Source organism: Mustela erminea, chromosome 14 (genome assembly GCF_009829155.1).
Source record: "Mustela erminea isolate mMusErm1 chromosome 14, mMusErm1.Pri, whole genome shotgun sequence".
In the NCBI taxonomy this organism is placed as follows: domain Eukaryota; kingdom Metazoa; phylum Chordata; class Mammalia; order Carnivora; family Mustelidae; genus Mustela; species Mustela erminea.
The window spans coordinates 58,143,217-58,168,012 of NC_045627.1; the positions used below are offsets into that span (position 1 = coordinate 58,143,217).

At 39.2% G+C, this 24,796-nt stretch overlaps 1 long non-coding RNA gene across 1 annotated transcript in view; it reads left to right on the forward strand.

Moving 5' to 3' along the window:
- Nucleotides 1–7,073: 7,073 nt before the first annotated feature.
- The window catches only part of LOC116572781, a 32,218-nt gene continuing 14,495 nt past the window's right edge, over nucleotides 7,074–24,796 (forward strand). Inside the window, exon 1 of the long non-coding RNA XR_004278508.1 lies at nucleotides 7,074–7,289. This is a non-coding gene — a long non-coding RNA (uncharacterized LOC116572781). The remainder of the gene's footprint in view (nucleotides 7,290–24,796) is intronic.

A 24,796-nucleotide genomic window follows, 5' to 3' on the forward strand; every position in this document is an offset into this window, starting at 1 on the left:
TTGATTATTACAGATTAGTGAAAATCAGGTTTGTTTATTCTCTTTTCCTCACCCAATCCCCATTAAATTGATCATTAAATCCTGTTAATTTTATTTCTTTTTTTTTCTTTTTAAATATTTATTTATTTATTTGACAGAGATCACAAGTAGGCAGAGAGGCAGGCAGAGAGAGGAGGAAACAGGCTCCCCGTGAAGCAGAGAGCCCGATGTGGGGCTCGATCCCAGGACCCCGGGATCATGACCTGAGCCGAAGGCAGAGGCTTTAATCCACTGAGCCACCCAGAGCCCCCTGTTAATTTTATTTCTAAAACATATCTCAACTTTATCTATTTCCATTTCAGAAGATGTTGACTTTCCCCAAGTGTTCGTTCTTTTCATCCTTTGTTATAGAACTCTTGAGTTTTTGCTGGATCTGTAGTTTCTAGAACGACCATTTTATTTCTCAACACTCCTTGCAACCAGATAGGGCCATGTGAATAAGATCTAGCTAATGAATTTTTGCTGAAAGCATCATGTTTCATTTCTAAAAGTGCTCTTAGAAGGAGGGGACATACATTTTCCCCTCCCTTTCTCATTCATTTGGCTAGAATGAAAACGGTATGGCTGGAATTAGAGCAGCCATCTTGGACTACAAGGTAGAAGTCACATGTTGAGAAACAGGATAAAGGGAATCTGGTTCTTGGTGACTGTGGAGTTACTAATCCAATCCTAGCTTGACCAAGTGCAGACTTCAGTTATTTTACAAAAAATCTTTTAGTTAAATTCAATTTAGTTAATATATAGTGTATTATTAGTTTCAGGGTAGAATTTAGTGATTCATCAGTTGCATATAACACCCAGTGCCCTCCTTAATACCCATTTCTCAATTATGTAGATTTCAATTATATGAGAAGGACATAAACATCTGTTTGTCCAAGTCACTAATTTGGAGTTTTCTGTCACAACTACTCCTAATTCCAAATGATAAAATATCTCTCCATTTTGACCACCGGCCCCTTGGTCCATTCCCAACACATCCACCTGAACTATTGCATTAACATCTAGACTGTTCCAGCCACATTCGATCTTGACGACTCTCTCCATTTGATTCTATATATTCCCAACAAGAGTGAATTGTAAGTACACATGAAGGAACAAATCACTACCTTGTTTCTAATCCTCTAATGAGTATTCATTAGTTTTAGGGTAGGTTGGAAATTCTCAACACAGCCTGCGCAGTGTTTCATTATCTGGTCCCTGGAACTTCAGCTCATCTCTTGGTATTTTCCCCTCTTATTCTCTGGCCTTCCGTCAGCTTCAAAGATCCTGATTCCCCTACTGTTACGTTTATCTTAAATCTTCTTTCCCCAGTGCTTATTGCCCGAGTTCTACTAATCGGTCAGGTCTCTGAGAAAATATAATTTCTTTAGGAATTGTAGTCAGGGGCCATTACTAGACTTCCTCATAGCATCATAAACTTGAAAAAATAGTCTTTACTTCCACTTACATGATTATTCTTGCAATTATTTAATGTTTCAAGAAGTGTATAGGCCTAATGTACCTGCATATGTATTCCATGGCCCACATAGATTTTTGTTTTGGTATTTGCTTTTCTTAAAATTAAACTTGAAGAACTTTAGTTAGTACATCTTCTTTTCGGTTTGTCACAGGTCCTACCTAGTCATCCCATTTCACAAACTTAAGTTTCTTTCCCTTGTCCTCCAGGCCATTGTATCTTTGGCCTGTCTCCATTAAACTAGAAGTTCCATTAGGGTAAAGATAGTGCTTATCTTCCACATCACTCTTTGCCCTTTACCATAATACGCTTTGGGCATATCAAAAGCTGTGGCAAACTTGTCAAATGAATGAAGGCAACGAATGAACTGCCCTTGTCATAATTATTAATAGCCTTTTCCTTCCTTTGACTTTATTTTCAATATTAGATATTATATGGAGATAAGTATGGGGAAATAACCACTTGGCGATTATTTCAAAACAATTTCAAACAAATTTAGCACAAGATTCTGAACTTTAAAGCCACCCTCACCTTTTTTTTTTTTTTTTTTTTTTTTTTTGCTAATGGACTAAACAGAAAGTGAAATCAAATGTTTATACTTTTTCAAGTCTCAGTAAGGTTACAGAAGTATTTCATCTGGGCCATTCCATTTCTTGGGTTGGGAACTGTGACTTTGCAGTTTTTCATAAATCTCAAATTATTCCCAAATGCCAAGTTTATAAAATAGGGGAAGGTGAGGGGAGGGCCCTTCTTTTGGATTTCCAAGCTTAACTATGGATATTTTCAGTTCAATTTGAACCAACAATTCTTCCTTCCCTGTTGTGTTTTCATCACATTCTTAACATCATTACATCAGCATCTTAGCCAAAACTTATTGAAAAGTAGTACTTTCGGAGAATGTGTTTATACAGCGCCATTTTATATAGTTACGCAATTGGTGCACTGTACCCAGGCACCCAGATGGGGCCAGTAAGGATTGAAACCAAGCCTGTGTTTCCTACTAAACTGTTGTACACCCTGGTGTGAGGCTCCCTCTCTTCTTTCTTCCAGAGGAAGAAGGAACCCTATGTGCCAGCAGCAGACCTGTGCTCTTGGGGAGCAAGAGCTCCTCTTTGCTACCTCTAGTCTTGATCTTGCCACAGAGAAGCTATAAGAGGGAAGGAAGCTAAGGCCCACAGAGAGGCCAACACTAGTGATGGAGAGAGAGGGATTCTAGGTGACAAAGAGTCCTATGGCTTTTCTTTCATTTTTAAAAAAGATTTTATTTATTTATTTATTTGAGAGAGATAGAGCATGTGAGCAGGGGGCAGGGGGAAAGCAGAGGGAGGACAAGCAGACTCTGTGCTGAACATGCAGCACCCGGGGAGCTTGATCTCACTACCCCCAGATCATGACCTGAGTTCTTCAAAAGTCTGACGCTTAACCAACTGAGCCACTCAGGCTCCCCTAACTTTTATTGTATTAATCAGAAGGCCACATTTCTGGTTTCCCTAAGGATTGGTAGATCAATCCTTTTTTTTTTTTTTCAATTAAATTCCCTCCTTTTTCTATTATCCTAAGCCAAATTAGTCAATCAGAGAAAGACAATTATCATATGATCTCACTGATATGTGGAATTTAAGAAACAAGGCAGAGGATCATAGGGGAAGAGAGGAAAAAAATGAAACAAGACAAAACCAGAGAGAGAGACAAACTGTAAGAGACTCTTAATCGTAGGAAACAAACAAGGTTGCTGGAGGGGAGGGGAATAGAGGGATGGTGTAACTGTGTGATGGATATTGGGGAGGGTATGTGTTGTAATTAGCACTGGGTATTATATAAGACTGATGAATCACAGATCTGTACCCCTGAACAAAATAATACATGATATGTTAGTTAATTGAATTTAAATTAAAAAAAATTCTCCCCTTTTTGCCTTAACTAGATTAACTTTTCACTTCTTACTAAATATCTTAGATTTCTTCTGGTTCTGACATGAAGTACAATAACCATAGGATCAGTTGGGACAGATAGCTACAGTGGTATTATAGTAAATGTTTCATAACCAGCTATGATTTCAATGGTGTAAATACTGTGACCATGGCTGATTTCAGTCTACCAGTGTGATGTCATTGAATCACACATCTGGATCTTGTGAGTGTGTATGAACTGGCTCCAGCAGACTCCTGGAAAGTTCCCATTAGTCCCAGTTTTGTCCACTGATGGGGGATGTGAATGGTGTTGATCACCAAGTGGTAAGACCACAGGCTGAATATGACCTCAGATATGCTCTATTTAGTCTAAGTGTTTAAAATATTTTGGGTTAGTTGCCAAAATTTAAATACCATGATATTTTACCTAAAAATACATACTCCTACTTTTTCGTGAGAAATGGGAATATTTTGCAGTGTTGGACCATGTGCTCACAAAGGTTCAGTGATGTGCCCAAGGTGACATGGAGATTATCCAAGGTGACACAAAGCGTAAGTATCTGAACCAGAACAAGAACTCAGGTCTTGAGACTCCCAAACCAAAGCTTGTGCCAGTTTTTCAGGTTGCCCTCCTACCACCTTGTCCATATCGTCTTTACTACCATTGCTTACATGGCATTTTCTTCGCAACTGGTGTTTTCTTTTTATAGAGCATTTATGTGGCCTAGGGTTGTTAAAGTCCTATCTATGGACTCATAACCAGGTGAGTTATGGTAGAGATTCCGTGCATTGACCCAACTTTTTTCTGTGTTCACTTTTACAGTTTAGAACACTGATTACTGTTTTTGTAAACATAATGCAAGTCCACTTTAAAGAAGGAGGAGGAGAAGGCGAAGAAAAAGGAGGAGAAGAAGAATATAGCAAAGGACAGGGAGAAGAAACCACCCCTGGGATGCCTGGGTGGCTCAGTTAGTTGAGCATTGGACTCTTGGTTTCAGCTCAGGTCATGATCTCAGGGTGGTGAGACCAAGCCCTGAGTCAGGCTCTGAGCTCAGTGCAGGGTCTGCTTGAGATTCTCTTCCTGTCTCTCTGCCCCTTCCCCTTGCCCCCACACACTCTGTCTTTAAAAAAAAAGAAAAAAGAAAGAAGAAATAAAAACTACCCCTAAACCCACCATTTAACCCTTGTCATAAGAGAGAACATTGCTTTCAACATCCTACCTACATACAAAAAAAAAAGATTGCTAGTCAAGAATGAGATCATTCTGAATGTGCTACTTTAATCCTATTTAAATTTGACAAAAGAAAAAGGAACTAAAGTGAAGCTGTTACAAAAGTGAAAGTGAGGGAATTGAACTTTAAATGTTTGTTTATTACAAGGAACATTAGTTCTGGGGCACTTGGGTGGCTCAATTGGTTAAGCATCTACCTTCCACTCAGGTCACGATCCCAGGGTCCTGGGATCAAGCCCCGCATTGAGCTCCCTCTTCACTGAGGAGAGTCTGCTTCTCCCTCTACCCAGCACCTCCCCCCATTCATGCTGTCACTTACACTCTCTCTCTCAAATAAATAATAAAGTCTTTTTAAAAAAATCCAAAAAAAAATGGGGGCACCTGGGTGGCTCAGTGGGTTAAGCATCTGCCTTTGGCTCAGGTCATGGTCTCGCAGTCCTGGGATGGAGCCCCGCATCAGGCTCTCTGCTCAGCAGGGAGCCTGCTTCCCTTTCTCTCTCTCTGCCTGCCTCTCTGCCTGCTTGTGCTCTCTCTGTCAAATAAATATATAAAATCTTAAAAAAAAAATAAGGCCAAAAAAACAAGAAACATTAGTTCTTTAAAGATACTCATAAGATTTGGGAAGAAATTGTAATAGGCATTGACAGTTTTGAGTCATTGTTTTTTTTTTTTTTTCATTTTCACATTGTACTTTTAGAGAGTGTCTTTCATGCCCTCTAGGTGAGCTAAAAACATCAGTCACTACACAGTCCTCTATCTCCTCTTTCCTCTACTGAGTCTAGTTGGTTCATTTCATTTTTATGTGGTTATGGTTTTTAATATTCACATTCTGTAGTGTAACCATAATTTCCACAGTTGGTTAATCATCTTTGTTCTATATTTAAGTGAATTCAGTGTTCTGTACCAGTTTTTTTTTTTAAATCATCTCTTCTTCATTCTTGAGCTCTTTGCTTTAATTCCTCTCTGATTTGTGTGGATTTCATCATCAAGTAGACCCCCATCCCCAAGAATAGCTTATAGCAGCTGTATTCCTTAAGTATTTATAGTGTTGAGAATGTCTTTCTATTACCTTGAAAAAATAACCTAGCTGGATATAAAATCTTGAGTCACACTTTTTTTTTTCTTAGAACTTGGTGGATATTGCTCTTTTGTCCTTTTTTTTCCCCCTACGATTTTTATTTATTTATTTGAGAGAGAGAGAGAGTGGGGAGGTACAGAGAAAGAAGCAGAATCCCCACTGAGCTTGGAGCCTGATGTGGGGCTTGATCATGACCTGAACCAAAGACAGACACTTAACTGACTGAGCCACCCAGGCACCCTGCTCTTTTGCCTTTTGCCAAAGGTACAGAATGTGGTCTTTTACCATGACTTCTTCAATTATCTTCTTCATTTGAATCATCATTGGATGTTTTTTCTAAGGAGGATTCATGTGTGCTATTTTCCCAGAGGTCTTTTTTTTTTTTTTTAATCTTCATATTTGAGATGTTTGCTTTTTACCATTATAGATGAATGACAACTCGTCTTTATGGATGTTTCAGTACCTCTGGCATGGAATAAGACCAGGGAGAGTTTGAAGCCTCCTTGACTTACAAAAATAAAATAAACAGAACCCCTTGTGGATTACTTATTTTTCTTGCTTGTTTACCTGAAGAATTGTTTATCCTTAAAGTTCAGTTACAACTGAGATATATCTCAGTATTGCTTATGTTATATCATTTTTTTGTTTACAACATGTGTGCTCCTTTAATATGCAGATTTGATTCTTTTTTTTTTTTTAAGATTTTATTTATTTATTTGACAGACAGAGATCACAAGTAGGCAGAGAGGCAGGCAGAGAAGCGGGGAGGAGCAGGTTCACCACTGAGCAGAAAGCCCGATGCGGGGCTCGATCCCAGGACCCCGGGATCATGACCTGAGCTGAAGGCAGAGGCTTTAACCCACTGAGCCACCCAGGCGCCCCTAAACTTTTTTTTTCTGTATGATTTGTTAGGTTTGCTGCTTCATGGATGTCTGTTGTCATTATGTCAGAGTGTTTTGGTCTGTCTTTCATTTCTATTATCTTCTCTACACTTATTTTAATGTCTTTGAATTTTTTCCTTGCATTTGTTGAAAAACAAAACTAAGCCTATTTATTGCACTAATAATTCAATTTTCAGGAAATATGTATTATTTCCCCTTTAGTTTATATTTTCTTAATAGCTCTTCAGTAGTATTCCTTTGGCCCTTGATTTGTTTCCTCTGTCTCCCTTTTCATCTCATTCTGTTGTTTTATTGTCTTATCATTTTCTTCATTTCTTTGTTGTAGCATATTTGCATAGCTGCTGTGTGGCTTTTGAAAATCTTCTCATGCTTACTATGTGGAGCTATTTCTAGACCTTTCACTTGCTCACATATAGTTTGGTGAATTCTAACTTCTGCTTTACCTACTTTTCTTTAAGTATCAACTTGAGGGCGACTTTTGACTAGCTTGAGGGTGTGAGGAGAAGGGGAGGGACTGCTCAGCTGAGCTGTGCCTCGGGAAGGTCCATCCTTGGAGGAGGATTCTAGATTTAGAGTCAGATAGTTTCATCAGCAGTATCAAGCCTGGGTAACCATAACAACAAAGCCCGTCAGGTGTCACAGGAGTCCCTCAGAGCAATGAAATAACTGTGTGGTAAGTAACACTTTATTGAACATTCGCTCTATGCCAGACATTAGAAGAAAAATTTAGCTATCTTTATAACCATTTATGAAGCCAGGTCTGTGCTAAGTGAATTATGTATTTTTTTTACTCAATACAACAATGTGAAATACCTTTATCAGCCCCCTTTTTTTGAATGAGGGAGCTGAGGCTTACAGAAGCTACATAATTTGCCAAAAGTCATACAGCTAATAATGACAGAGTTGAGCTTTGAAATGATGTCTAAACCATAAATGCTTAGTATGGAACGATTCTTTTATCAGGAAATTTGATGTAATATTGGGCAATACTTGTAAAACTTTGCTCCACTGTGGTTTGCATGTCATCTGTTAAAAGCTGAGCAATGTTTCTTTTCCAAAGTAATTCTAGTTTATAGATAAAATGTGATATAGACTTGATTCAAAATAATCTGGGCAGGGGAGCAGGCACTGGGTGAGGGAATAGTTGAGCCATAGGTTGATAAGTAAAGCTGGGTGACTTGAACCCTGGAGGCTCATTGTAGAGACTTAAAGAATAATTGCTCAATTAATGACTTTTCACCATAGTGGCTCTTGAAAAATTTACACCACTTTTTAAACAGTAATTCCTTTGCTTTTGGTGTAATGATTTTTTGTCATTAGACCAGAACTGTGAGAGAATAAACTGTTATTGTTCCATCCATGCTATCTGTAGTACTTTATTGTGGCAACCTTAGCAAACTAACACACTTGCCTAAGTTTGTTTTCCTTGTTCATTTAGAGGAAACATTTTTAGGACTGGATTATACTCATTGAGTGGTGGATAGCCATACTTTTCTCTCTCTTTTTGATATGTTTGAAATTTTCTATAATAAAAGCTTCAAAGATGTTTCTTTTTAAAATTTATTTATTTATTTATTTGACAGGGAGAGAGACACAGCGGGAGAGGGAACACAGGCAGGGGGGAGTAGGAGAGGGAGAAGCAGGCCTCTTGCTGAGCAGGGAGCCCGATGCGATGCGGGGTTCCATCCCAGGACCCTGAGATCATGACCTGAGCCAAAAGCAGACACTTAACAACTGAGCCACCCAGCTGCCCCCCAAAACTCAAAATTGTTAAAAAATACTTCCAGCCTGCATGCTTTCACGTAGAATATTATTGATCTCCAATGACCTACTTTGATAGTATGTGAATAAGAGTCATTCAGAGGGGTGGTATTTAAAATAAGTAACAGCTGATCAGTAGGGGAAGTTCTTCGCCTTCTCTGGGTAAAAGCCTGGTACTAATGGTGTTGAGTGTCTATGAATAATAATGTTGAGATTTGGATCTTGACCCTCTCTTACTCATGGTTCAAGATTACTTCGAGACTGAATCTGGTTGCTTCTGTACAGGTCTATTTCCCATTCAGGGGCTTTGGTTTTCAGATGAGGCAATGTGGCAAAGTGGTTCAGAGTAATTTTCTAGAGTCAACAAGACCTGAGTTGGAATGCTGGCTCCACTACTTACCATCTGGGTGCTTGATCTTAGATACATTGTCTTCTCTAAATCCCACTTCCTTCATCTGTAAAGTAGGGGTAATGACACCAGTCTTTTAGGACTATTAGAAGGAATAAATGTAATCGTCTCTATAATGTACTTAGCACAGTGTCTGGCCATTGTTATTATATTGTCTTAAAAAGATGTGGCAATTCAGAATGACTAAATCTTTGGCTTATATCCATTTGACCTGACCTGGGCTGAACTATCTTTTGTGTCAATTTCAGTGTGTTACCACTTCTCTTAAGGTGACTAAAGTCAGCAGGCATCCTTCCCTTTATTTCACAATTTTAAGCCTCATGTGAACCTCAGGAAATAAACAGATTTCAACATGCTTAGGGAAATAGGAAGGTTCAAATAGAAAGAAGGTCTACCTATTATAGGAACCCAACAGAGGTAAAAGATTCATTCACCCATTCAACAAATATTTATTGAGTGCCCAATATATTACAAGCACTATTCTATATGATGGGGATATACAAACAGACAAAAATGACAGAAATCCCAGTGGGGGAATGAAAATTACATTCATGTGGGGCCTTGACACAACACATCTGGTAGGTGTTGTTTATGGAGTATGCGCAGTGAGTAGGAAACACATGGTAAGTTTCTGCTGTTGAACAAGTGATCAAATTGCTCATAAGAATATAAAATTATGTATGCTAGATGTACATGTGCTTTGTCCATAAGAGGTGTCCAATAAATGAAGCATGAATAAATGAATGTGAAAAAGAGTGTGGTTTCTAGGTGTAAAGGTTTAAATGGCATGGTTCATGGATATATAGTTTATTTATTTATTTACATTAAAAAATTTTTAAAAAATTAATCTGTACACCCAGTGTGGGGCTTGAGCTCAAGAGTTTCATGCTCCACTAAATGAGCCAGCCAAGTGCCCCAGTGGTATAACTTCTCTGTAACCAGTGATACATATTATGCCTTAATAAAACTTCTTTTTTGAAAAAGCAATTAAGGGGGGGAAAAATCCCAACCCTGCAAGACAGAAGTCATTATCCCCATCCTTCACAGGAGGAAACTGAGACTCAGTTAAGTATAATTTGCTTTCGGTCTCATAGCTAATAAGTGGCAGAGATAAATTTGAATGCTGTTCTAAAGTCCATTCTCTTTTGACTGCTTTGGGTGTAAGTTTTCTAGGCAGCTTGGTGTTAACATATTAAAAGAAGAACTTGTTCACTCAAATTCATCTTTAATTGGTAGACTTGGTATTTATCATCCTACCTGTTGTCAGTGAAGAAGGAAAGTGAACTGAATCAGTCTGAGATACCCTTTCACACTCTTCTGCATCCTCTTTCAATTTCTTCTTACTCTTCCTATTACTTAGAAGGTATTTCCTGGTACATATTTGAAGAAATGGAAAAGTACAGCGTTAGGTTATTAGTAGTGTAGTCTCCCCTTTTCCATGGATTTGCTTGCCATGGTTTCAGTTACCCATGGTCAGCGGCGGTTCAGAAGGTGATGCTCTTCCTTCTGATGTATTGTCAAAAGGTCAGTAGCAGCCTGATGCCACGTTGCAGTGCTTATGTCATTCACCTCACTCATCTCATCGTGTAGGCATTCTGTCATCTCACATCATCACAAGAAGTGTGAGTACAGTACAGTAAGGTATTTTGAGAGAGAAACCATAGTCACATAAGTTTTATTTTATTTTTATTATTTTTAAAAAGATTTTATTAATTTATTTGACAGAGAAAGAGAGCACAAGCAGGGGAAGCAGCAGGCAGAGAGAGAGAGAGAGAAACAGGCTCCCCACTGAGCAGGGAGTCCGACACAGGGCTTGATCCTAGGACCCCAGGATCATGACCCAAGCTTAAGGCTACCACCTAACCAACTGAGCCACCCAGGTGTCCCAATTCACATAACTTTTATTACAGGATATTGTTATGATTCTTCTATTATTAGTTATTGTTGTTAATCTCTTACTAAGCCAATTTATAAGTTAAACTTTATCATAGGCATGTATATAAGAAAGAACATAATATATAGGTTTCCGTACTGTCTGGTTTTAGGCATCCACGTTGGGTCTTGGAATGTATCTTTCCGAGATAAGGTGGGTACTACTGTATTCTAGTATCTCTGGTGAAAATTCGTTGTTTTTGACTGCCAAGCATCCATTCCCTATTCTTCTGGTAATAGCATGTATTTGGTTACAAGTAACTGGAAACACAACCAACAATGGCTTAAACAAGTAAGGGTTTCTTGTATCACATAATAAGCTGGAGGTTGACAGTCAAGCCTAGTACAGGGGCTCATTGGAGCTATCAGGTATCCAGAAAATTTCTGTTTTTCTGATCTACCAACTTTTGGGGGGTGTGTTCATATGCATCCTCATGCTCATTGCCTCATAGTGACAAGATGGCTGCTTCCTTCCTGGCATCACATTCATATTCCAAGTAGAAAGAGGGATAAAAGGTAAAAGAGCAAAAGAACCATACCATATCTTTTTTCCAACAAAGCACATCTTTCCAAATTGCTCTTCTCAGCACACTTCTGTTGTATTTCTTGGTGGCTGGGACTGGAGCATATGACCACCCCTAGACCAATCATAGGGCTGAAGGAATAAGGTTTCTAATCATAATTCATCTTGGAAATCAGGATAAGAACAAACTCTTCTTTAGATCAACATCTCTGTTCTACCTGACAGAATTTCTTCAGGGAAGAGGAGGAATGTATGTTGAGAGGCACTGGATAGCAGCTGCTGTGGAACTTCCATTTTCCTTTGGGGAATCCACTCTTTCCCATATTCAGCCCATGTGGATCAGAAGGAACATCCCCATTCACAAACCATATATAGGGAGGACAGGCAGGATGCCCCTAATTCCTGCAAGAACCTCCATTGGAGTTACTGAAGAAGTGAAGCCTTCTTGCGGGGAGTGTTGGTTATAAGGTAAATTAAGCCTTGATCTACCAGGACCCTTACATGCATGGGGCTTTTTTGAGATACAGAGGTTGATAGAGAGAGGGCCTGAGAGTGTGGGACCTTCCTCCAGTAGAGTCTAAATCTAGAAATTGACTCCTAGACTTTTTAGTTGCTCCAGCCTATGAATTCTCTTTGTGTGCCTAGTGCAGTTTAAGGTAGGTGTTTTTTTTTTGTTTGTTTTTGTTTTTTGTTTTTTTGCTATCAAGAGTCTTAATGAATAGTGTACTCAGAGAGTCTCTTGTCTCAGGAGGCCCAGGCTCTTCAGATACTGTTAACTTCTTACCAAAGAATCAACCAGACAACGTGAGGGACCAGCAACAGTCCATTATATGGCCAATGTAGCAAATGTCCTAGCAAACTGTATGCAAGTCTAAAAACAATGTGCCACTTCCTCAAGTTGCAATTGATATGTGAGTTTTTGATAAATTTGTAAATTTCACTGTAATATTTTGTGCATTCTAAATCTGGTCCATACTTTTTAATAGACTCAGATTGCATAGCTTCTTCTTTTTCTTTTCTTTTCCTTATTCTCTTCTTTTTAAGGAGTGTATCACTCATACGACTTGGGTTTCAGCTGTACTCACAAATGATAAATAAAAGAAAATTCCATTGAAAAAATGGAAATTAGGCTATATAGGTAAGAAAGGAGTATGATAAAGCAGCACTCTCTTTTAAGCATAGTATCAGAAAGTCAACCCAAGGAAAAGATGCATCTTTCAGAAAGAAATATCAAAGTGAGTAAGAACTCACTTTCTAGCTCTAGTAAGTAAAAAGGAGAATAAAAGAATATTGTCACTAATCAATAAAGTCTTTAAACTAATAAGATGGTAAAGAAAAAGAGAGAGCTTTAAATATTTTTGTTCATTTTTAAAATTTTCATTGTTCTGAAAAAAATACTCAGCGATCAGAAAACTAGAATAAGTGATGCCTGGATTAGTCAGTTAAGCACCTGCCTTCTGCTTAGGTCATGATCCCAGGGTCCTGGGATTGAGTCCTGCATTGGGCTCACTGCTAAGTGGGGAGTCTGCTTCTCTCTCTGCCCCTCCCCCTGCTTGTGCAGTCTCTCTCTCCCATGCTTTCTCTTTCTCTCTCTCGAATAAATAAATAAAATCTTTTTTTTCTTTTTTACGATTTTATTTATTTATTTACTTGACAGAGAGAGAGAGAGAGAGAGAGAAAGAGCGCGCAAGTGGGCAGAGTGGCAGGCAGAGGGAGAGGCAGGCTCTCCATGGAGCAGGGAGCCTGACGCGGGACTCGATCCCAGGATTCTGGGATCATGACTTGAGCCGAAGGCAGCCACTTAACGACTGAACCACCCAGACCCCCTAGATAAAGAAAATCTTGAAAAAGAAAGAAAGAAGAAAAAAGAAGGAAAGAAAGAAAGAATGAATGAATGAATGAACTAGAATAACCTGAAATGGAAAATCAGGCAAATAACAAAGATAGTAAAATGCTGGTTTGAAAAGCAATAGCTCTTAACTCCTGAGGTCATTGTCTACTTTGAGAATGTAATGAAAGCCCTCTGCCCTCTTCTCAGAAAAATGCACATATAACCCCCCACGTTTTGCACACAGTTTCAGGAATTTACAGACATCTTAAAACAATCCATGGACATTCTGATCCTCAAGATACAGATCCATAGATTCTAGATTAAAACTTCTCTTCTCTTTTAAGCATGTTGTTTTAAAATTCTTTTGGGTAAGAAAATGAAATTAACCAATTTGTCACATTCTGGTAAATAATAGTAGCTATAATTTTAAAAAACTTTTACAGTACGACAAGGCACTGGCTTGGTAGTCTTATATATACCATCTCATTGAATTCTTAGAAGTCTTATAATAACCCAGGAAAGTTGATACTTTAGTTGGCCCTTATTTTATGGGTGGGGGAATTAAGGCTGACTTAAAGAAGTTGAAGAACAACAGGGCAGGGATTCAAACCCAGTCAGGTTTGTCTGATACAGAAATCCACCATCCTCTTCTACTGGTCATTTCTTAGTCTCCCTGTCCCAACTTCTTGTTTTCAGTTGGGTACCACATTTTCACTTTTTCAGTTCATATTTACTTTTTAAAAGATTTTACTTATTTATTTGAGATAGAACGAGAGCAAGTGTGAGAGAGAGAGCATGAGCAGGAGGAAATGGTAGACAGAGAGGAAGAGGTAGGCTCTCCACTGAGCAGGGAGCCCAATGTGGGGCTTGATCCTAGGACCCGTGGATCATGACCTGAACTGAAGGCGGACACTTAACTGACTGAGCCACCCAGGTGCCTCTTTTCAGTTCATATTTGAGAATACCTACAGAGACATTTCATCATGTTCCTGTAGATGATATTACTAAATCTATTTCTTTAAAAACTCCTTCAGTTGGGTTTCTGCCCAAACTTGACCCCCTCAGAAAAGCTTCATCTAAAATAATCCCCCAGGGGCACCTGGGTGTCTCAGTGGGTTAAAGCCTCTGCCTTTGGCTCAGGTCATGATCCCAGTGTCCTGGAATCGAGGCAGAGAGTCTGCTTCCTGCCTCACCCTGCCTGCTTCTCTGCCTACTTGTGGTCTGTCAAATAAACAAATAAAATCTTAAAAAAATAAAATAAAATAACCCCCCAACACTCCAATATCTCATCACTCTATTCCTTTACCTCATTTATCTTCAGAGCCCCTCTCACATGACATGTTATTACATAATTATTTATTATATTATTGTCTGCATCTTCCTCCATGAAAGCAAGGACTCTCTTTCACTTACTGATGCAACCTCAGCACCTAGCGCACAGCCTAGAATGTGGGAGGTATTTTATTAATACATATTGATGAAGGAGAGAGTGAATGAATGACTATTTGGGGAAGCAAGAGGAGAAGTACATATCTGGTCTTTGTAACAAGGTCAGAACATTCCAGACCAGTGTTTCTCCAGCTGGACAGGGTCTCTCAGGAGGAGTTCTCAGAGAGCTCTGGTTAAGACATGCCAGTGTGGGGTGCCTGTTAGTATACCTACTCCTTCTGACCTTCCCACAGCCTTGGCAGTGTCTTTTTTTCCTGTGTTAAAGACCCTTCCCCCATAGACCCTTTAAAAACCATTGGACCCACAACCGACTTCTCCAGACTCTCCTCGGTTGTTTAATTCAATGAGAATCTTTGCCTTTTCAACCAAGAACAATGTCACTAAACTCCTCTTTCCTGACCTTTTAGAAAGCTGAAATTTGTGGGACCAAATCTCACTATAAGAGCCATATCTGCTCTGCTCTGCTCCTGCTTCTCTGTATAATCTGTCTTCTTTGCCTAACCAGAATTTTCTTTTCTTTTTTAAGATTTTATTAATTCATTAATTAGTTAATTAATTTTAGAGAGAGAGAGCGAGTGGGCATGTGCACATGTGCATGAGTGCAGGGAGGGCAGATGGGGAGAGAGAGGGAGAGGGAAAAAAAAAGAATCTCAAACAGACTCCACGCTGAGCACAACTGAAAACCAAGAGCTGGACACTTAACTGATTGAGCCACCACATGCCCCGGCCAGAAATTTCTTAATAAAATTAGTATCATGTTTTTATCATTTGTTCTCCTGTGGGATTTGAAAACTGGTTTATTTTTTCCTTGGTGTTTTCTTGGGCACAGAAGTCATGACTACTGGTCTTTTAAATATCTCCCTCATAACATGGTCATATGTGGATATTTTTAAATCTTCATTATAAACCTGAAAGCATTTTGGAAGACCAAGTGCTGTGTATTAATTATTACATTGTATTTATCTATTTTTAAAAAATACTTTATTTTTTAGAGCAAAATTGAATGTCAGGTACAGAGATCTCGCATAAACCCCTTCCCCCACACAGGCATGGCCTCCCCAATTGCTCATTTCTTTTTAGTGCTGAATACTATTTCATTGTCTGTGTGTACCGCAGCTTATCCACTCACCTAGTCAAGGAAATCTCAGTTGTTTCCAAGTTTTGGCAGTCATGAATAAAGTTGCTATAAACATTCATATGCAGGATTTTGTGTAGACATATGTTTTCAACTTGTTTGCGTAAATACCAAGGGGCACAATGTCTGGATCATGTTTAGGAACATGTTTAGGAACATATTTAGTTTTGTAAGAAACCATCAAGCTATCTTCCGTAGTGTCTGTATCATTTTGCATTTCCAAAATGAATGAGGGTTCTTGTTCTTGTTTTTTTTCTTATAGATTTATTATTTTATTTTATTTTTTAAAGATTTTTATTTATTTATTTGACAGAGAGAAATCACAAGTAGATGGAGAGGCAGGCAGAGAGAGAGAGAGGGAAGCAGGCTCCCTGCTGAGCAAAGAGCCTGATGTGGGACTCGATCCCAGGACCCTGAGATCATGACCTGAGCTGAAGGCAGTGGCCCAACCCACTGAGCCACCCAGGCGCCCCAATAGATTTATTTTTTTTAAAGTAGGCCCTGTGCCCAGCACAGAGCCCAATGCAGGGCTCAAAGCCATGACCCTGGACACGTAAGTGACAGTCACCCCGGTGCCCCAAAGATTTTTTTTATTTTTATTTTTAAGTAACCCCTATAGCCATCATGGGGCTTGAACTCACAATCCTGAGAGCAAGAGTTGCATGCTTTGCTGACTGAGCCAGCCAGGAGCCCCGGGAGATCATTTTGCTCCATGTCCTTGCCCACATTTGGTAGTGTAGGATTTTGGATTCTGACCATTCAAATAGGTGTGTAGTATTATCCCATTTTTGTTTTAATTTGTAATTCCCTAATAACCAACTATGTTGAGCATGTTTTCATATGCCTATTTGTCATCTGTATATCTTCTCCAGTGATGTGTTCAGATCTTTTTCCCATTTATTAATCAAATTGTTCATTTAAAAAATTTTTTTAATTTGAGTATAGTTGATGCATGATGTTACATTAGTTTCAAGTGTTAAGCTGTAATTTAACTTCTCTTTACATTATGCTATGCTTCTCACAGTGTAAAATTATTCATTTTTTATTGTCGAATTTAAAAGGTCTTTGCATCATTTTGGATAACAGCTGTTTATCATATATGTCTTTCGTCAATATTTTCTCCCATTTTTTGGCTTGTTTTCTCATTCTCTTGATTTTATCTTTCACAGAGCAGAGCTTAGTTTTAATGAAGTCCAGTTTATAAATTCTTTCTTTCATGGATCATGCTTTAAGGTTGTATCTAAAAAGTCATTGCCATACCCAAAGTCATCGAGATTTTCTCCTATGTGGTTTTCTAAGAGTTTTACAGTTTTGTGTTTTATGTTTGGGTCTATGATGAATTTAGAGTTAATTTGAAGGGTATAATATTTCTGTCTAGAGTCATTATTTTGCATGTTGATGTCCAGTTTTTCCGCAGCATTTTTTTTTTACATTTCTTTTAAAAATTTTATTATTTATTTATTTATTTATTTGACAGAGATCACAAGTAGGCAGAGAAGCAGGCAGAGAGAGAGGAGGAAGCAGGCTCCCTGCTGAGCAGAGAGCCTGATTCAGGATTTGATCCCAGGACCCCAGGACCATGACCTGAGCCGAAGGCAGAGGCTTTAACCCACTGAGTCACCCAGGCGTCCCATCCAGCAGCATTTATTGAAAGGACTATTTTTGCTCTCTTGTATTGTCTTGGCTCCTTTGTCGAAGATAGTTCAAAAAAATATATATATATATAGTTCACTATATTTATGTGGGTCTATTTCAGGACTCTATTTGCTCCGTTGATCTACTTGTCTACTCTTTGGCAATATTACACTGTCTTGATTACTGCAGCTTCATAGTAACACTTGAAGCTGGGTATTATCAGTTCTCCAACTTCATTCTTCTCCTTGAGCATCATGTTGGCTATTCTGGGTTTTTGCTTCTACATATAAAATCAGTATGTCAAAATCTACAAACTAACCTCCTGGGATTTTGATGAGGAATGACCTAAATTTACAAGTCAAGTTGAGAAGAGATGACATCTTTTTTCTTTTTTTAAGATTTAATTTATTTATTTGAGATAGAACGAGAGCAAGAGCAAGAGAGAGATCATGAGCCAGAGTTAGTAGCAGCAGAGGGAGAGGATCCCAGGACTCTGGGATCATGACTGGAGCTGAAGACAGACACTTAACCAACTGAGCCACCCAGGCACCCAGAAGAATTGACATCTTAACAATTCTGAGTCTTCCTATCTATGAATGAACATGAAATATCTCTCTATTCACTTAGTTCTTTGATTCATCAGAGTTCTTTAGTTTTCCTTTTGTACTTATCTTGTACATATTTTGTTAGATTTATACCTAAGTATTTCAGTTTGGGGAGGTAATGTAATATGTAATAATGTAAATGGTATTATGTTTTTTTAAATTCCAAATTGTTTGTTGCTAGTATATAGGAAAGTGATTGACCTTTTTTTTTTTAACGATTTTATTTATTTATTTGACAGACAGAGATGACAGGTAGGCAGGGAGGCAGGCAGAGAGAGAGGGGAGAAGCAGGCTCTCCACTGAGCATAAAGCCCGATGAAGGGCTCGATCCCAGGACCCTGAGATCATGACCTGATCAGAGGCCCAACCCACTGAGCCACCCAGGTGCCCCTGATTTTTTTTTAAAGCTTTTTTTTTTTAAATTTTTTTTTTATTTGACAGAGAGATACACAGTGATAAAGGGAACACAAGCAGGTGGAGTGGGAGAGGGAGAAGCAGGCTTCCTGCTGAACAGGGAGCCCGACGCAGGGCTCTATCTCAGGACCCTGGGATCATGACCTGAGCCAAAAGCAGATGCTTAACTGACTGAGCCACCGGTGCCCCTGATTTTTTATATTAAACCTGAATCTTGAAATCTTGCTATAATCACTTATTATTTATGGGAGATTTTTTGTTAGTCCTTTCAGATTTTCTTTGTAGATGATCATATTGTCTTTGAACAAAGACAATTTTATTTCTTCCTTCCCAGTCAGTGTATCTTTCATTTTCTTTTCTTATCTTATTGCATTATCTAGAACCTCCAGTATGAGGTTAAAAATGAATGGTGAGAGGGAACATTTTTGCCTTGTTCTTGATTACTGGGAGAGCTTTAAGTCTCTTACCATTAAATGTGATGTTAGTTGTAGGTTTTTTTGTGGTTATTCTTTATTAAGTTGAAGAAGATCTCCTCCTCCTAGTTTACTGAGAGATTTTTTTTTTATCATGAATTGGTGTTGAATTTTGTCAAATGCTTTTTCTGCATCTACTGATATGGTCATGTGATTTTTCCTCTTTGACCTGTTGATGTGATAGATCATATTAACTGATTTTTGTATGGTGAACCTGTCTTGCATACCTGGGACAAATCCCACTTGGCTATGGTGTACAATTCCTTTTATACATTGTTGGGTGCAATTTGCTAATATTTTCTTGAGGGTTTTACATCTATTTTTTTTTTAAGATTTTATTTATTTATTTGATAGAGAGACATCACAAGCAGGCAGAGAGGCAGACAGAGAGAGAGAGAGGAGGAAGCAGGCTCCCTGCCGAGCAGAGAGCCCGATGCGGGACTCGATCCCAGGACCCTGAGATCATGACCTGAGCCGAAGGCAGCGGCTTAACCCACTGAGCCAACCCAGGCGCCCCTTACATCTATGTTTATAAGAGATATTGTCCTTCAGTTTTCTTTTCTTGAAATATCTTTACCTGGTTTTAGTATTAGGGTAATGCTGGCCTTATAGAATGAGTTCAGATGTATTCCCTCTGCTTCTATCCTCTGAAGGATGATATCCTTTGAAAGAGGACAGAGAACTGATATAATTTCGTCTTTAAACTTCTGGTAGAATTCACCAGTGGGTCCAGCTGGGCTTTGCACTTCTCTGTTTTATTCATTTTCTTTAATAGATCTAGACCTATTCAGATTGACTATTTCTTTTTATGTGAGTTTTGGCAGGTTGTGTTTTTCAAGAAATTGGTTCATTTCATGTAGGTTATCAGATGTGTGGGCATAGAGTTGTTTATAATATTCTTTTATTATCGTTTTAAGGTCTGTGGCTTCTGTAGTGATGTCCTCTCTTTCATTTCTGGCATTAGTAATTTGTGTCCTTTCTTTTTCTTTTAGTTAGTCTGGCTAAATGTTTAGAGGTTTTTTTTTTTTTTTTTTTTTTTTTAAAGATTTTATTTATTTATTTGACAGAGAGAGATCACAGGTAGGTAGAGAGACTGGCAGAGAGAGAGAGAGAGAGCCGGAAGCAGGCTCCCTGCTGAGCAGAGAGCCCGATGTGGGACTCGATCCCAGGACCCTGAGATCATGACCTGAGCTGAAGGCAGCGGCTTAACCCACTGAGCCCCCCAGGCACCCCATAAATGTTTAGAGGTTTTATTGATCTTTTCAAAGAAGTAGTTTTGGGGTTCATTGGTTTTTCTCTATTGATTTCCTATTTTCAATCTCATTGATTTCTGTTCTTATTCTTATTATTTATTTTCCTCTCATTTAAAAAAAAAGATTTTATTTATTTATTTGACAGAGAGACAGAGATCACAAGTAGGCAGAGAGGCAGGCAGAGGGAGAGGAAGGGAAGCAGGGTCTCTGGTGAGCAGAGAGCCCGATGTGGGGCTTGATCCCAGAACCCTGGGATCATGACCTGAGCCGAAGGCAGAGGCTTTAACCCACTGAGCCACCCAGGTGCCCCTTATTTTCCTCTCATTAACTTGGATTTAATTTCCTCTTCTTTTTCTAGTTTCCTAAAGTATTAGCTTAGATGATTGATTTTCCAATCATCTTTTCTAAGATGTGCATTCAATGTTATACATTTCCCAAGAACCACTGCTTTCACTATATCCCACTAATTTTTTTTTTAATTTTTAGAAGATTTTATTTATTTATTTGACAGACAGAGATCACAAGCAGGCAGAGAGGCAGGCAGAGAGAGAGGAGGAAGCAGGCTCCCTGCCGAGCAGAGAGCTCGATGCGGGGATTGATCCGAGAACCTGGGATCATGACCTGAGCCGAAGGCAGAGGCCTTAACCCACTGAGCTACCCAGGCGCCCCAATCCCACTAATTTTAATAAGATGTATTTTCATTTTCATTCAGTTAAAAAAATTATTTTACTTTCTCTTCAGATTTTTTTGGACCCATGTGTTATTTAGAATTGTGTTTTTGTTGTCGTTGTTGTTTTCTTTTTTAATTTGAGAGAGAATGCAGTGCTGGAACACTCTCCGGGAAAGGGCGTTTTCTCATTGGATTTGCACACTTCTTATAATAACTGTCTTTTCCTGTTTTAGCTTATGCAAAAGCTTTCTTTTGCTCTTCTACTCTTGTTAAATGCAGAAGCAAGCTGAGCTGTCTTGGTTGTGGGGAGCCACACACACCTGCAGACCTTCTCTTGCAATCTGGCCCTTGCTTCTCCGAGTGTGATCAGAATCCCTGGGAAACTTGTTTAAATGTACATTCCCAGATCTCACTTTCATGAATTTTGATTCATAGGATTAGGTGGAACAAGGAATTTGTGTTTTAATAAGCAAACTCCCACCCCACCCCCATGATCTTACTTTAAAGCTCAAGAACCATGCATCAGTCCAGGTCCATCTAGTCTAGGAGAGCGTGAGGGTGAAGTGTAGTGAAAGCATATCCTCACTCATGGTTGCCCTTGACTCCTCCTTTGGAACTCCTGTGTCTCCCTACTCCAGTTCCATGGGTCTTTGTGTAATGGGCTGCTACCATCATGCCTGACTTGTGGCTCCTCAAGTCCTTTGGTTCTACCATGGGGTGGTATCTGGGAAAATGCTTGAGATCTGGGAATGTGCATTTAAATGCATTCTCCCTTTATCCTAGGGGAACTGTAATGCTTACTGATTTTTTCCCTAGCCCTTGCTCTGCTGCTGATGAATAGTTTCTATCAAGTTCTCATCCCACTGATCCCACTGAATGAGAAAGAGCCCAATAGAGCATGGTTATGTTCTTGGCCACAGAAGCTGGAGGGACCCAAGTATAAATCACCATCCATTCAGTAACATGGCTGTGTGATTTAGGTCACTGGATCTCTTTGTGCTTCCACATTATCTCCAAAATGGAATGAGTATATCTGCTGCATCTGTGTCAAAGCGGTGATGACTGGAAAGAATGGGCTAATGGGGAAATGCATCCTAAAGGTGGGGTTGTGACGTCACTGCTGAGCTATAAAGAAAAAGATTTAAATTAGCTGGAATGTTCTCTTAGAATACCCTTTTATGTTGAGACCCTCTTCCCCCTCAGCCTGGGAGTAGTGGAGGCAGGAAGCTTGCCTTTATACAAAACTTTTTTAAAGTGTTGCAACTGCAGCCTACAAGGAAAGCTGACCACCTACCATGCAACTGACATCAAAGCTGTTCTCTTTTAAATGGAAGAGGAAAAGTTAGCTTGTTATGTTTGTCTTTCTTTAGGTGGGGTGCCTTCTCAGGCCTTCTTGCTTGGAGAGTGTGAGCCTTGACAAATGCCTCTAAAGTAAACCCACAGCCTCACTTGTGAAATGGAAAGGACAATTGGAGGGTACATCCCCGAGATGATGCGTTAGTTCACATACATACACTCTCTGTCAGGGAGGAAACTGCTCTTGGGGAGCTGACGGCCTTCACACCTGCAAGCTGAGGCATTTGAGGCTACACTAGCTGCTTCTAAGAAGGCCCGATTTCTCATGCTTGATCAGCTTAGCGTCGGGGCGCCTGGGAACCGGAGAGCAGGGCCTCGCAGAGAAGCTCTTCCCTCCAGACTAAACTGCTGAGGTTGCCCTCTGGACCTTTATGCACTTCCTGGGTGTTGAAGTAGCTGGCTCCCTCCTTTTAACATAATTCATAGCTGTATGAAGTTGGAGTCTGTTGTGTGTGGGTGTGTGCAAACCTGAGCCTATCATTCTGTGCTTTGATTGCACAAAGGACTTTGAAGCAGGCCTTTCCCAAGCTGGTGGTGTGTATGGGAAATGCCTTGTAGATATCACTCACAATAGGGAAATCCTCTCCTGTATACCATGATTGGGGCAGAGAGCCTCAATAAAGGGCCGAGCTTTGAGGTATTTTAAAAGAGAGATTAACACTTATTGTAGAAGTGCTAATCACTGATTGAATTAATCAAGGGCCAAACTACAAGGTGTTAACAAGAAAGATTAGTGACTTTGGGTGTGAATATTCAAAGCCATGGATTGGGAAACCTAGGACCAAGATTTTCCCTGGTACATAACAGAAAAAAGAACAAATACAACACAAGGTAATGAACTACTACTTTTACCCAGCAATTTCCTCTTGAGCAGTCTGGGGAATCATTGTTAAAAAATATTAAATGTCAAGTGCATGGGAATAGTGTCTTATTTGACAAAGACTCTATAAACGTTAGCTATTGTTATTCCTTATGTCTAGTAAGGTCCCTTGTTAGAAATACCAACTGAGGGCTAGGGAGAAACTTTTGTTTTCTTTAGAGGAGAAGAAAATGTCTGGCTCAATTATTTTTGTTTTAAACTGAAGCTTAGTTTGCCTTCAGGAAATTGAACAGATCTTAAATGTACAGTTTAAGCTGAACTACTTTCATAAGAAAGAACTGGGAAAAATACTTCAGTGTTACAACATGTGTTCAGTTTTTTTCCCCTCCTTTCTGGAAAAAAGTGATCTGTAATCTGAGAAGCAAATAACTGAGGAAATAGAATTTGAAAGTGAAATTAGAACAATAAGGAGATAGTTGAATCAAATAAATGGCTATGTCCAATTGCTAAGTCTGAATAAATGGTTTTCCAGGAAGTCTGTGTTTGCAGCAAATATAATGCGAGGGCAGAGGGGAGAAGGGGGTCACCTGGGGGAGGTTACTGAGAAAATGAAGAGGTTTGAGAATGAAGTGTTAATTTTAGAAGAATATGATGAAAAAACTTGAAGAAACCCAGAAGGGGGAAAAAACTGGAAATAGATAATTAAGTGGCATGAACTTGAAAAATTTATTGAAATTCTGTGTGGAGCAATCAAGGGTTGAATGAGTGTCTTTTTAGTACTGAATTGAGGAAGGAGAGTGAGGACACTTACATTTCTTGGGCTTTAGGAGGGTTATTGAGGGTTTAGTAGGGTTACTGAGGGTGGCTCAGACAGTTAAGCGTCTGACTCTTGATTTCAGCTCAGGCCATGAAAGTTGTGAGAAGGAGCCCTGTGGCAGCGGCTCCCCATTCTCTCTCTCCCACTGCCCTTCCCCATGCGCTTGTGTGGGTTCTTTCTCTCTCTCTGAAATAAATACAATTTTGAAAAACAAATAAAGGAATCCTATAGTGGCATTTCAGAGATAAGTGCTTTTGCAGATTATTAGTTTTGGTGACTACATATCACTGGCTATTCATTTCAAAAGTGACAAGATTAATATGGAGCACTTTATAGGGGCTTTATGGAGGTTGAAGCAAATGAACAAAACTTTCGTTTTATACCTCTTGCTACACAGTTGCTTAACTACAGTTTTCTTACAGCTGTAGTTTGGGGACTGAGGGTATTTCACACCTTTTTCCTTCTCAAGCCCCGCGTTAGCTTTTTGCTCATTGTGGAGTCTGCTTGAGATTCTCCCTCTCCTTCTGCAACCCCACTCCTCGCTCGCTTGCACACATGTGTGTGTGCTCTCTCTGAAATAAATAAAATTTAAAAAGTACATAAAGGAATCCTACAGTAGCCACTGTCGGGCTCCCTGTTGGTCATGGACCCTGCTTAAGGTTCTCTTTCTCCCTTTTCCTCTGCCCCTACATTCCCCCCTCTCTTTCCCTCTCCAAAAAAAAAAAAAAAAAGGAAAAAAGTGTCATTGAATGTGAATGGCTGGGAGAGGTGATCTCCTTAAATAGGTGATCTCTTGTAATCTTCACTATCAACCTACTAGGTAATGTTACAGATGGAGAAACTGCAGCTCGGTATGAAGTCTTGGAGCTATGTACTCAGTGTATGTTTTGAACGTAAGCCAGCCGAAATGGATCTTAAGTTGATGAAACACTCATCTTAGATTTTCTTAAAAATTTTCTTAGCTAGAAAAAAAAATGTTTACCATATAAATTTAGTAGGATTAATCAGGTATTGGCATGTTTAAAATTTTCATTGCCTAGACCAGGCACCATCCAAGAGAAATGTAACATAAGCTACGTGATGTGACTTAAATCTCG